Genomic DNA, 11,226 nt, shown 5'->3' on the forward strand with positions numbered 1-11,226 from the left:
GACTCCTGAGAATTTATCAAGTTCGCTCTCCCTGTCCACTCTGCTCACATCCTTGAATCTCTGGCTTTGAGCACCCGGAAGAGTTTATGAGAAAGTGTCTGAAAACCTTGAGGTTTCCGTGTTTATCTTGCAATCGGACGTTCAGAAAAAGCGTTTGAGTCCTTCCCAACAGAAGTTCCGTTTAGGTCACGTCCTGTGTGTCGTACTGGAGTTTGCGCGGGAGCTACGTTAATTTTTGGAAAGATTGGCGATAGTCTCAAAGTCCTTCTTGCTACAAATAGGGAAAAGCACGTCTACCCAAAGGAAAAGGGAGAAGTCTGTCCGGAAAAGACGGCCTTGTGGCAGACCCCCGCTCACTGAAGGAGAGGGGAGCCAGCGACAGCCTCGGGGTCTGCCTTAGCATAGCACACCAGGTTCCCAACCCAGATGCAAGACGCAAATCATTATTTCCAGAAAAAACTTGAGTATGGTTACGCCTTTGGGGCCCGCCCAGACGTGGTCATCAGGGCATCCGTACAGTTGCAGCGACCCCCCAGTAGAATCCAGGCATGTCAAGAAAGTGCCTGGTCTACAAGAGCTAGCTCCAGGACAGGCTCCAAAACCACAGAGAAACCCTGTCTCGAAAAACCAAAAAAAAAAAAAAAAAGTGTCTGTGCCCAGCGGCACCCTAGAAGCCAGTCAGTCCAGCTCAGAAAGAGGGAAATATGTGTAGACAGTTGACAGAAAAGGCTTTTTCTGAGCTCAGGAGGCAGAGCCATTAATAGCAAGAAGCAGTAAGAGAGGAGGACAGGATTGGGGTTTGCTGGTGGTTTTGAGTTTGTACATTTTTACAGTCGTGGGGATTGAGTTAGGCAAGGTAAGCCCTCTGCCGCTGAGCTAAAGTTTCAGCCCTCTTGTCGCAAGCCGAGCCAAGAGACAGGAAATTAGCTGATTCACAAGGGCCTTCTCAATGCAAGTGCCTAATAAATGCCTTTAAGGAAGCCCTCTGTCCAACCTATGGCTCTAGATACAGTCGTTCCTCCTTTTCGTATCTGCAAGGGAATTGCTCTGAGTTCCCCCAAGGACCCTCATCTTACAGTATCCAAGTCTTGAATAAAATCACCATTGCAGCCTGCTGCATCATCTCACATATTGTAAATAATCTCTGGAGTGCGCTCATACCTCATACAACGCCCGACGCTATGATAATCATTCTCCTGAATCACTCAGTGAATGATGACATATCCGTAAATGTTCAGTACAGACACAACCATGGTGGGATTTACTACACAGTACATAACAGCAAAAATTCAAATCCCCCACCCACCGCCCAATATTTTCCATCCAATTCTAACTGAAGCTGAGTGAAACTAAGGAACCTGAAGTTAGAGTCAACTGTACACATGTGTACACACGTGCATGCGTGTATCAGCTGTATGTGTATTCATCCGGGTACCAATACATCTTTTTCAGGATCCTCATTTATTACTCAAACTTTGCTTTTGGTTATGTGCTGGGTTTTTCTTTTGTTTTTCAGTGCTGGGATGGAATTCAGGGCCTTGCACATGTTAAGGACACATTTTGCTACTTAGTTATACTCCCAGCTCTTAATCCACCCCAAGCTTTGAGACTACTTCTAGTTTCTAGCAGTCCACTAGACTATAAGACGGTTTCTTGTGGGCCACTAGACTATAAGACGATTGTGGTGTAGTGTTCAGGAGATAATGGCATCTGGTATTTCAAGTGTATACACACCTGCAGCTTTTGTTCCAGTCTCGGTGACATCTTCCGTTGTGTGTAAAGCACCTGCTTAGTGAGGTCCAGCTTACCATCGCTGTTTGCACCAGCACGTGGGGCTGTCACCTCAGAGGGCAGCCACATTCACTCCTAGGCTTTCTTCCTTTTATTTAACTGACCGTGCAAAGTCGGCCTCTTTCTATTTTTTAAGTATTCTGTGTTTTCCCACCAGGCTTATTCACTTTTCAGTCCACACACATGGCATGGAGGCTGGTCTCGAACTCTCCATATGCCTAAAGATGACTTTAAACTCCCCATCCTCCCCCCAAGTGCTGGGAACCAGGCATATGCCACCATACCTGCCTCGAAAAGTGATTCTTAGTGTTCAATAGCACAACTGGGTAGATGAAGTTGCCCCAAAAAACTCAATCAATTGAATACTTCAGAAAGCTAATAGAAATTTTTATGTTCTCAACACAAAGAAAGGATATATGTGTGAGGAGACAGAAATGTGCCAATCACGTTAGGTGGACCCTAGTATAGTATAAACACAACCTAGCTGAAAAATAAGTGTAGTTACTATCTTTATATTTAAATCTAAAATACATGTTTTGAAAATAACACAAGAACAAAACTTCTAGGGATATTTCCTTGGTTTCTCGGAAAAGGCCCAAGTTCTCCACCTTCCATATCTAAATGTGTCTCCCTGTAAAATAGCAGACATTCATGGAGAGTATTGTTGAAACACGACACTCATCGGTTTACAAACAGTTCAGTCTATTTCTCTTACTGAGACAAAAAAGGGCAGGACTGGCCTTTGTAGAAGGCTGCCCAGTGCCGTCCTACTTACAATACTGTTGGGCTTTCTTTAGGCATGCACTGAGCATCACCTAGGCACCTTGACAAAACAAAGAAGTCCCCTCAGAACCTGACTCCTGGCCGCCTCTCAGGTTTCTTCCCTGGGCGCTCCACATTTGACAGTCAAGCCTCAGTGCCTTTAGCCATATGGTACCCTTTGTGGGTCTCACCTTCCCTCCACTCCTTCCTGAAGGACTCTCCTAGTCATCCATCAAGCGGACGACCCCATACAGGTGTTCACTTTCCTCGGGAGGCCCACCCAGGTTGCACCCCCTCCTTGACTTAGTCTTTGTGCTACTTTCCTGCCCAGTGCGTACTACTCTGATGACAGGCATCACACTGAAGACAGAAGCGAGACATTTCTTTTCTGTCTCTTGCACTATCTGTGTTTGCTCTGGAAGAGCAAGGTCACACTCATGTGTCTTCACTCTTCCACGCCATGTAACATGATGTCTGGCTTCACTGAAGGCTTTCAGGGAATGCACAGCAAACTGAAACGGTGACCAAGAAAAGTTCGGCCACAAGTGAAACACCTTCTCAGCCTGAGTACCATTCTTTTTTTTGTTTGTTTTGTTTTTTGTTTTTCGAGACAGGGTTTCTCTGTGGCTTTGGAGCCTGTCCTGGAACTAGCTCTTGTAGACCAGGCTGGTCTCAAACTCACAGAGATTCACCTGCCTCTGCCTCCCAAGTGCTGGGATTAAAGGCGTGCGCCCCCACCGCCCGGCTTCTGAGTACCATTCTAAGAGCATTGCAATTTCATAGTATTTTGTTGCAAATCCGTCTTTTGTAGAGAGATGGGGTCTCAATGTGTTACCCAGGCTGTCCTCAAACTCTTAAGTGTAAACAATCCTCCTGCCTCACCTTGCTACGTCACCGAGACTCCAGAAACACACTGCCAGACTCAGTTTGTAGGTCTCCCTTGTCAGCTGCTCCAGGTCACTGGCCCCACATACTTTCATTTCATTCACTTGTAAAATACCCAGAGATAATAGGAAACTGACATAAAGCATATCAACTCTTTGTTTTATAAACTAAAAGTATAACCAATAAATACATATAAAATGTCTGTCCCATTCTCATTATTTCACATAAGAACTTTTTTTTTCAAGTCAGGGTTTCTCTATGTAGCCCCGTATGTCCTGAAACCTACTCTGTAGACCAGGTTGGCTTCAAACTCAGAGATCCGCCTACCTCTACCTCCTGAGTGCTAGGATTAAAGGCTTGTGCCACCAGGCCTGGGAATAAGAACATCTTGAAAGCAAAAATTAATAAAGTTGTTATTTCAGAATCAATGAGTTTTTAATTGAACACTTTAATATTGTGAAGAACTTTCGGGGACCTCTGGGTGAGTCTAGAATATTCTCTACACTTTACATTACTTGGTCTGAGGCTCCTTTTTACCTGTTTTTGTGCCTGTATGCTGTGTTGATATGTGTACAAGTTCATGTACATGTACGTATGTGCAGGTGCATGCGTGTGCACATGGAGGCCAGAGGCTGAAGTTGAATGTGATTGTTCCTCTATCTCTTACCACCTCATTTTTGAAACAAAGTTTCTCTGGACCCAGAACTTCCTGATTTAGTTAGACTGGCTGGCCAGTGAGCCCCAGGGATCCTCCTGGGTGCTAGGGTTACCAGTGTGCACCTGGATTTTCATACAGATGTGAAATATCCTAACTCAGGTTCCTCAGACTGCACGAAAATCTTTTTGTTTTAAAGACAAGGTCTCACTTTGTCACCCTGGATGACCTGGAACTCACTGTGAAGATCATCCATCCTCGAACTCAGAAATCCCTCAGCTTCTGCCTGCTGCGTGCTGGGTTGAAGGTGTGAGCCACTATGCCCAGCACAAACAGCACTCTGAACCTGAGCGGCTTCCATGGCCCTTTTGGCCTATCTCAAAAGGTAGTTTTAATATAGTTTTAGCATTTACCCCATAATATTGAGGAGAAAAAGTTATTTGAACTAATAAAAGAAAAACTGACCTACATAATATTCATAAGGAGAAAAAAGCATAATTTTTTGTCCTATTGTAAGTAAATATTACCGAATCATCAGTTATCCTGTTTGCTTCCTATAAGAATATCTGAGAAAAAATTAGTATTTATGAAACTTTTTTGTTTATTTGTGTGTGTGTGTGTGTGTGTGTGTGTGTGTGTGTGTGTGTGTGTAGAAGCTAAAGGAGGTCAGAAGACTCCCCTTAGATTCATGGAACTGGAGTTACAGATGGTTGGTGCTGAGAACTGAACCCAGGTCCTCTGCAAGAGCAGCCAGCTCTCTTAACTGCTGAGCCATCTCTCCAGCCCTGCTCCTGAGGCTTTTGCAGGTAACTCTTGAATCCCCTTTTCATGCTTCATGGAGCTCTTTCTCTTCTCTCGGGAAGCCCCCAGCACTCAGGAGGCAGAGGCAGGCAGATCTCTATAAGTTCGAGGCCAGCCTGGTCTACAAGAGCTAGTTTCCAGGACAGGCTCCAAAAGTACATAGAAACTCTGTCTCAAAAACAAACAAACAAACAAAAAAAAAAAACCTAAAAAAAAAACAAAACAAAACTTTTCAATCCTTAGAAATCCTTAGGTTATTTCTCTGTTGTTTGTCAAGGAGGAAAACAATAAATACTTCAGTTCTTTTTTAGAGCCAGCAAGATGGCTCAGTGGGTAGAAGTACCTGCCAAATGCCAAAAACACCTGACAACAGCCTTCAATCCCTAGAACCCACAAAAATAAATAAATAAATAGATAAATAAATAAATAAAAGGAAAAGAAAACCCACTTGAGGTGGTGGCACAAACCTGGAATCCCAGTATTACTCAAGTGAGCTGGGAGGCAGAAACAGGCAGATCTTCTGGAAGACTGCAGCAGCCTGCCGGATTCAGCAAGGCAAGACAGACTCTGCCTCAGCAAGGTCTAGAGAGAGAATTCCCAGAGCCCTCATCTTTTCATCTCCACATATGTGTAAGCACATAACTGCACACACCCCTACACACACACACAAATAAAAAATCATGTCTTCCTCATATGGCACATGCATTTCTCTTGAACATTTAATAACTTAGGTTAATAGCCCAATGTCTGTCTATCCCATGTGACAGAGTATGGCAGGGTATGTATGACAATACAAGCCACACTGAAGCATGTGGAGCAATGTTTGGGTGATATAAATACAAACTAGTTTGCAATAGCACAAAGCAATCAGATAAAAGTTTTCCATGATGGGATAGCTTGCAAAGGCTTAATCACCCTATAAGGAAAACTTCCAACACCGTGGTAAAGTCTGGAAACATACTCTAACCTGGATTAAATGATTAATACAGATGAGACCATCTCCAATTACTAAAATAACATTTATTTTGTCCCACTTCAGCTCCCATATTTTATTTTCCTTTTTTATAATTTATTTAAATTTATTTTATGTGCATTGGTGTGAAGGTGTCAGATCCCCTGGAACTGGAGTTACAGAAAACCTGTACTTGGAACTTGATGTCCTTCTCCCTTCAGCATCTGAAGCTGTAAGTCCCACACCTCTCTCCTTTGTCACATTAGTAGTTATTGGGACTCATTGGAAACCAGCTTAAAATCTCGCTAGACTTCAAGGTGTGTTTTCAAGTATCCTGCTAGGCATGAATTTGCACCTGAGATAGAATACTTTAAAGAGGGCAGAAAGCAATATTCAAAATTAATATTCAATCTGATCCCAATGTATCAATTAAAGGAGAGTCAATAAAAAATATAGGTATTTGTTTAAAGGTATTGCTACCATCTATCAAGTCTTTTATTTTGAATAGATTTCATGGATTATTCAGAGAACTAGGAAATATTCTGGAGGTGGGGGGAAGTAGATAGTTACATGACCAAAACACTGCTCTCCTTTGTGTGTGTGTGTGTGGTGGTGGTGGTGGGAGCTGTCTGTTGGTAGAGGAGAAAAACAAAGGACAAAGGAAACTCTCTTTAATTAATCCTACCAACTAAGCAAAAATAAATAGAACACTTGTTTCAGCAACAGAAGCAAACAGTTGACAACTGAGTGAAGCCACCTGCAAGAGACTTTTGGACACAGGCTGACCAGAGATTCCAAATACTCTGTCTCGCACTGGGATTGACAGTCTTCCATGGAAGATCAGAGTGTAAACATGTTGATATTTCTAGGCTGTACAGCCTCTGTTGCAGCTACACTCTGCTGCCAGAGCACAAAAGTGGCCAAAAACAATACAGTAGACTAGACTGCAGGGTTTTCTTACAAGAAAAATTTATCAATACTAAAATTAAATTTTCATATGAAATCTCAAAATTTCATATGAAAATTTTAAAATGTTAAAACCATTCTATTCTTAGCATAGCATCCTTACAAACTCAAGTGATGGACTTGATTGGGCTCATAAACCATAGTATTGCTGTCCTTCATCTAACTAGTTCATTTTTTTTTTTTTTTTTTTTGGTTTTTCGAGACAGGGTTTCTCTGTGGTTTTGGAGCCTGTCCTGGAACTAGCTCTTGTAGACCAGGCTGGTCTCGAACTCACAGAGGTCTGCCTGCCTCTGCCTCCCGAGTGCTGGGATTAAAGGCGTGCGCCACCACCGCCCGGCTAACTAGTTCATTTTTTAAAAAAAAAAAAAAACAGTATTTCCAATACTTTGGAGGTGGAAGCAGAAAGTTGAGGGTTCAAAGTCATTGTTGGCCACATAACAAACTCAAGGTCAGTCAGTGCTACAGGAAGCCTGCTTCTAAGCAAAGAAAACTATTAAAATTAACCTGTCTGGGGACTAAAATTTGGCCTCAGCAGTTAGAATCATTAATGTACTTCCAGAGTACCCAGGTTCACTTCCCAGCATGCACACTGGGCATCTCACAACTGTATGTCACTCTAGCTCCAAAGATCCAAATGATCTAACATCTTCTTCAGGGTGTCATAGGCTGCACTCACGTGTACCCACAAGCAAACATACACATGCACATGTAATGTACATACTCTAAAATAAAAACACATTTCTTTTTAGACCTTTGTTTTGCTTGTTTTGTACTATGGTGGTCTGAGTAAGAATGGCCCCCATAGGCTCTTATGTTTGATGCTTGGTCATCAGGGAGTGGCACTTCTTGAGAAGGATTAGGAGGTGTGGATTAGGAATTGGTGTTGCCTTGTTTGAGGAAATGAGTCCCTGGAGGTGGATTTTGAAGTTTCAAAAGCACATGCCAGGCCCAGTGTCTTTCTCTTCCTGCTGCCTATGGAGCCAGATAGAGAACTCTTAGCTACTTCTTCAGCATCATGCCTGCCTGCATGCTGCCACATTCCCTGCCATAATGACAATGGACTAAACCTCTAAAACTGTAAGCCAGACCCAATTAGATGGTTTCTTTTATAAGACTTGCTATGATCATGTTTTCTCTTCATAGCAATAGAACAGTGACCAAGACAAGCAACTATAGATCTGGGACTATCAGGCCTAATAAGAGAAACATGAGCCCTGCTCTCATGGAGCTTACAGTGCAATGGTCAGACAAACATCTAATTATACACATAATACATGGCTACAGAGGAGAAGTAGAGGTCTAAACTCTGAATGCAATCTAGACCAGGAGGTCAGGAATGGCCTGTCTGAGGAAGGCGTCTTTGACACAGACCGAAAGCTGAGACCTCACTGACATGGTGCAGAGGTGGGAGCTGGAAGAAAATAGGTGGGAGGTCTAGCACCTGTGGTCCCTTGGAGGCCCCAGAAGGCCTGTGTGCCTGGAAAAAACAGCATGAAGAGAAGAGGGGCTAGCAGAGTTGTGGCAATGGGTAAAAGAAACACATTTCAGGCCCCGCAGATTTATTCAGAGCAGTAGAATGCCATTTAAGTCAAGGGTCAGATTTTCAGGGTTAAATGTTTCCAAGGAGGCTGGATCTGGGGGAGATGGGAGGTAGACAGGATCAGAACACACTGAACATGCACATGCACGCACATGAGATCATGAGTGAGTGGCAGAAGTGGCCACAGTGGTCAAATCGTCCCAAAGACATCTAGACCCTAGACTCTGCACTGTACTGTACTTGGTAGACCTAGGTGTTACTATTTTACCTATACCAGGTACTGTTGTTTTATTAATTACTTACTTTGTACACGCATGCACATTTGTGTCACAGTGCATTGGAAAACTTGCATGAACTAGCAGTTCTCTTGTTCACCCATGTGGATGCTGAGGAGCAAACTCAGGTCACTGGCTCGGTGGCAGGTGCTTCTACTGTCTGAGCCATCTTCTGGCCCTTCCCAGTACTATTCTCAATGACTTACCTACACCAGCTCACTGACATTTCACACGGCTCCTTCGAGGGTCATAGGACTGTTACCTGCCCTTAAAAGAAGTTAAACTCATATAATCATCTTACAGGGTGGGGGAGGGGATAATTTCAAGGAGAAGAAAATGACAGAGATGCATTCTATAGGACCTGCCGTCTGGCCATACTACAGTGGGAATTTACATTGTTTTCTGCAAATGAGGCCCAAATGCAGCAAGGCTGCCTTGGGCATCTGTGGAAGCTCTTAGGAGAGCACTTATCACAATACAAATATACCCAGTGTAATATTTAAGATGTATTTATACTCTAAAGCTCCCTCTGTTTATCTAAGCTTCAGAATTCACTGGGCATCCTCCTGTGTTTTATCTGGCAATCTCAAAGAAACAAACAATCCTTCCCATAAATCGCTGGGTGCCAGCTGGAGACACCTGGCCTCTTGAGAATCAGAAACTCAGGGTGACTAGAGTAAACAAGCCTAAGAAGCCTGCTGGAAGAATCTAGAAACCACTGGCACAAAATGGAGGAGTCAGCTCTCACCTTTGCCTCCAGACTCACTCTCTCACCCTTCGCTTCTCCAACTCTCCCACCCAACAGAAAACTAACGGCTTACAGACACAGAGTGGGTGGGGCGGGCTCCACAGGGGAGCTAGGAGTTGAAGGGAACTTGTCCCCTCTGCCTTCCACACAGCTCAAAGAAGTGTCTGACGTACAACTGACCCCTCGATCTGTGAGACACCCACAGATTCAACCAGGAATCAAACATCCAGGAAAGGGCTCACCTAGCATGCGACTGGTCCCAGCGCTGCATCAGCTGATGTGCCCGTCATCACAGCACTGGGAAGGATCACTGTTGACTTTCCAAGTAGGAGGCCAGCCTAGGCTTATGACACTTTCTCTCCTAATAACTATTTGTATAACATTTATATGATGCCAGATACTAAATAATAATCTGAAAAAGTATGTTAGGTTATATGTATATACCATACTATTCTATTTTCTTTATTTCTTTAGTACCGGGGATTGAACACAGGGCCCCTCACAAGCTTAGCACACTCAATACAACTGAACTATGTCCTAGTTCACTTTGCTGTTTTTATAAAAGGGACTTGAGCACTCCAAGATTATGGTACCCCAGGGAAGGAGCCTAGAACTAACCCTGGTGACTGAGGGATGACCATATTTTGTTCGTTTCCATCTGTTGAGCCCTTTCATGAGCAGTGGTTTCTTGTGGCACTCTGCCATGTCCCTTGGGCTTGGCTCACTCTGTTGACACATCCTTTTCTCTCCTCTGTCTTCTCAACATTCTCTCAGTGGCCAAGAATTTCTCCCCTCTAGAGCAAATTTCCAAGGTCAGCAGTTTTGAGTCCCTCTCAGAAGCTTTTCATCAGTTGACATCTAAGACCTCATGGCCTCAACTGCTTATTGAAGCATTCTTCCAAACAGAAACAACCTGAGAGTGTACCAAAGAAGAATGTAGATGCCAGTAGTTTAAGGAAAAACAATTGTTAAGTTTGGCAGTGGTAGGTAGCACTGGGTGGCAGGGAAGCAGGATGTCAGAAGGAAAAAAAAAAGGTAATAGCCAGGTATAGTTGTGAATGTCAGCATTCACAAGCAGAGACAACGGTTCTACGTAAGTTCAAAGTCAGCCTGGTCCACATAGCGAGTTCCAAGACAGCCAGAGTATCTTTTTAGGTTATATCTACCATACCCAGTTTTACTAGTGACATCATCATTATACTGCACCCCCTTTTTCTGCTTATTATACAGAATAATTGGGGTTTATTGTGACATGTTTGTGAAGATATATATCAGCATACTCCTCTTTTAAGATTTATAATCATTTTTACATTTATTCAGCTTATTATTTTATGTGTATGTTTTACATGCATATCTGTGTACCATATGCATGCCCGGGGCCCTCACAGGTCAGAAGAGGTCTTTGAACTCCTTGGAACTAGGGCTGTAGACAGTTGTGAGATGCCATGTGGGTGCTGGGAATCTAACTTGGTCCTCTGGAAGAGCAACAAGTACTCCTAATCACTGAGCCAATTCTGCAGCCCTATTTTTATTATTTTAATTATGTGTATGTGTGTATCTATGTGTGAGCCTGAATCTATGCACATGAATGTGGGTACTTCAAGAGGTTGGAGCTCTCAGATGCCCTGCTTGTGAGCCATCAGATGTGGGTAATGGAACTCTAACTAGGTTCCTCTTAGGAAGCAGCAAGCGCTCTTAACTAATGAGCCATCTCTACAGCTTCCATCAGCACATTATTTTGTCCCCCAGAGACAGTTTTCTGTGTAGTCCTGGCTGTTCTAGAACTTGCTCTGTAGAGCAGGGTGGCCTCAAACTCAGAGACCACATTCATTTTATGCCACTTGAGTGCCG

The sequence above is a fragment of the Chionomys nivalis genome, chromosome 6 (genome assembly GCF_950005125.1).
Source record: "Chionomys nivalis chromosome 6, mChiNiv1.1, whole genome shotgun sequence".
NCBI classification, from domain to species: domain Eukaryota; kingdom Metazoa; phylum Chordata; class Mammalia; order Rodentia; family Cricetidae; genus Chionomys; species Chionomys nivalis.